This window comes from Equus caballus, chromosome 4 (assembly GCF_041296265.1).
Source record: "Equus caballus isolate H_3958 breed thoroughbred chromosome 4, TB-T2T, whole genome shotgun sequence".
NCBI classification, from domain to species: Eukaryota; Metazoa; Chordata; class Mammalia; order Perissodactyla; family Equidae; genus Equus; species Equus caballus.
This window is the reverse complement of record NC_091687.1, coordinates 11206657-11210121: the sequence shown is the minus strand read 5'-3', so window position 1 is coordinate 11210121 and position 3465 is coordinate 11206657. Positions and strand designations below refer to the sequence as shown.

General features: G+C 42.5%; 1 long non-coding RNA gene across 2 annotated transcripts; it reads right to left on the bottom strand.

Moving 5' to 3' along the window:
- Positions 1 to 261: 261 nt before the first annotated feature.
- On the bottom strand, positions 262 to 1892 carry LOC111773076 (uncharacterized). Of its 2 annotated transcripts, none has more exons than XR_002807275.2 (3): positions 1696 to 1892; positions 768 to 938; positions 262 to 653 (listed from the first exon to the last, which is right to left on the bottom strand). It is a non-coding gene; the product is annotated as an uncharacterized lncRNA (long non-coding RNA). The 2 variants fall into 2 exon arrangements; XR_002807274.2 differs by having other exon boundaries at positions 772 to 938.
- Between the last annotated feature and the right edge of the window lie 1573 nt (positions 1893 to 3465).

Below are 3465 nucleotides of genomic sequence, written 5' to 3'. Positions count from 1 at the left end.
GAGCCCAGAGGAATCACTAGGTGCCTCCTAGTACTCACTCGGCCAATTGTCCTAGTCAACGGGAAACTGTAGCAATGGAATAAAACAGGACCAGTAAGGACTCAAATCCCACAGGAATGAAGGTTTGAGTCACCCTACCAGGTAAAGAACCCCATGAAGCTGAGGTGGTATCAGAGGGTAAGAGAAACATGAAGTGAATGTGGAAGAAAACAGATATGATTACCACTTGCTTAGACCTCATGACCAGTCAAGAAGCAGGGATGGTAATAGCTAGGTTTGATATTAATTGATTATTTTTCCACATCCTTCTCCCCTCATCTTAGCCACCTGATATGAAGAACACTAGTGTTGGCTAAGATTTTGGGTTCCAGGTGGGACTATGACTGAACAAACATTTTCCCATGATAATACGGAAGCTGAAGGACTTCGATGTGTTCTGTAACAGGGAGATCAACTTTCACTTGCACGGAGAGCTAGAGTTGATGCTGAAGGCGAAGGGGGTGGCCCCTGCTGAATCTCTTCTGTTTGCCTCTCCAGAGCCAATCTCCATTCTTCTCTCCCTTGCTCTGTGACCTGAGAGTCTGACCTTTATGGACAACATCGAAGGCTCCTTTTCCTTCTGCCTTGGACTAGGTTCAACTTACGGGGAGCACCTACAAGGAGATCAGAGGGAGGGAGAAGAGTGACGTTGAAAGGTTTATTTCCAGGCTCCCTCTCTGGAGGGGTGCTGCCTGGGTGCTGTTTTAGTTATCTATCACAAAACTTACCGACCTAGTACAACCACCATTTTATTATTTCCCATGATTCTGTGAGTTGACTAAAGATCAGCTGAATGGTTCTTCTGCTGGTGTCACGAGTAGTCTGTCATGAAGCTGCAGGCACATGACTGGGGCTGGAATGTCCAAGATGTCTTCACTCTCATGTCTGGCACCTAGGTGCTGGGAGCAGCAGGGAGGCTGCGCTCAGCTGGAATTCTGGGAAGGTGAGAGTTTTCTCTCTCCCCAAGTAGTCCCAGAGCCTCGGCCTCTCTGCGTGGCCCCTCCAAAAGGTTTTCCATGTGGTCTCTCCAGCAAAGTAGCTGGACCTGTTGACTCAAGGGCTCTCAAAATTGCAAAAGCAGAAGCTGACTGACCTTCTTAAGGTTCAATTGGTGCAGTCATTTCCATCATCTTTTAAATTATCCCTTTATTGAGCCAATCCCACTTTCTCCATGCCTGCACCCAGTTGCACTGTGGCTGGAGAAGAATAAACAACCAGGGAAACTATTCTCATTTAAATTTACCATCACAAACTTCAAGTTGATCCTTGGCATTGCCCCACAGTCCTACCTTTCTCCGGTCGATTCACTCTCCCCTTCTCTCACACACTATTTCAGACCTCTCTCCTCTGCTCCACTCTTACTGTGCACTCGACTCTTAATTCACTGAGAATAGATGTGAATTTCCACAATTTCCCACACAAAAAGCTACCAGCCTTCTGGCCTTGTACAAACCTCCTCACCTGAAGGTCTTTACTCTTGCTGTCCTCTCTGCCTAGAATTCTCTTCCCAACCCTTCTCCCTGGATACTCCCTCCCATCACTCTTGACTCTGCTCAAATTTCGCTGCCCTGACAGGCTTTCCAGTCACCCTATCTACAACAGTCCCCCACTGCCCCCTCAGGGTAAAAGGAAAAAGCACCCTCTTTTCCCCCTTACCCTGTGTTATTCTTTATTCTTCTTTATAGCACTAGTCACTACTGTCCTTATTTATTGTCTCTTTTCACCACTGGAATTTAGTAAGCTTCATGAAGCTGGAAGTTTGTCTGTCTTCTTTACCACTCTATCCATGGCACCTAGACTAGGACCTGGCCCTTAGGTGTTGCCTGTTTGTTGAACAAATGAACAACTAATGTGGCAAGAATTTGAACCTGATTCCAAATTCCGTATTCTACTTGCAGAAAATGGTTAAAAAATGGCATAACATTATTTCATCATAGGGTATTATTATTATTATTATTATTCGTTGCTGGTAGCTAGCAGGCGGCTCATACATTGGATCGTTGTCAAAGTTCTGCCTTGAGCTCTCTCACTGTTGTGCAGGAGCTGGCTTGTATCAGCTGACAAGAGCCAACCATGTGCCTCTCTTCCTAGCTCTGCATTTAGCAACTTCATGTTGGTAACTTGAAATCCATCATGATGAGAATATTTACACCACACAAACAGGCAAATACTACAAATCTTGGGTATTTTTCCTCTCAGATACCAGATTGTTGAATATTTATGAGCAAAATCACTGATTCACACCTTTGTGCCACTGTTTTCCCAATAGTCTGTGAAGGAGGAGAAGGTGATGTTTAAGAAGTTAAGGTTCCCCACGTAAGAACCAACTGAAAGATACAAGAATGAGACCAACGGAGATCAAAATGTCAGCTTCATTGGCGATGAGGCTGAACTGAAAAGTGTAACTTGAACAATAGTCACAATTGGGCTCTTTAAATCTCCTTCCAGAATTAAACTTAAATCCCTTCCCTTTTAGGGATAATTCTCATTCCAGGAATTTTCCCACAGGTGTAGTTAGATTGTGAGCACTGGAGACAAGCTGCTCCAAAAGCAAGGGGAGCAGTCACATGTGTTCATTTTTCCAATCTCCCCAGTAGGATTGGTCATTGCTCCTCTCACAAGAAGGAGTAAAGTAGGGAGCAGAGAAGAGATAAGAGCTCTTCCCATGTTGGAGATGTTAGATTTTGGTTGTGCTTTAGTAAGTAATAAGATTTTTTTTTACAATTTTACTGAGGCACAATTGACACACAATAAACTGTCCAAATTAAAAACGTATAACTAAATAAGTTTAAACATAGCTATGTAGCCATAAAACCACCACCTCAATCAGGACAATGAATCCATCCATCACCCCTGAAAGTTTCCTGGCCTCTCTCCTCCTTACCCTGTTCCCAGGTGACCACTAATCTGCTTTCTGTCACTACAGATTAGATTATATTTTCTAGAATTCTATATAAATGAAATTGTTCAAGAAATATTCTTTTTTATTTGGCTTCTTTTATTTGGCATAGTTCTTTTGAAATTCATCTGTTATTGCATGTACCACTAGTTCATTCCTTTTTATTACTGAGTAGTATTACATTGTATGGATATACCATAGTTTGTTTATCTGTTTATCTCTTGATGAACATTTGGGTTGTTTCCAGTTTGGGATTATTAGAAATAAAGCTGCTATGCACATTCATGTACAAGTCTTTGAATGGACACAGGCTTTCCTTTCTCTTAGGCACATATCTAAGAGTGGAATGGCTGGATCACATAGTAGGTGTATGTTTAACTTTTTAAGAAACTGCCAAACTATTTTCCAAAGTGGTTGTACCATTTTACACTCCTATCAGCAGTATATGAGAGTTTCAGCTGTCCTACATCCTCACCAACACTTGCTATGGTCAGTCTTGTTAAATTTAGCCATCCAAATAGATGTGT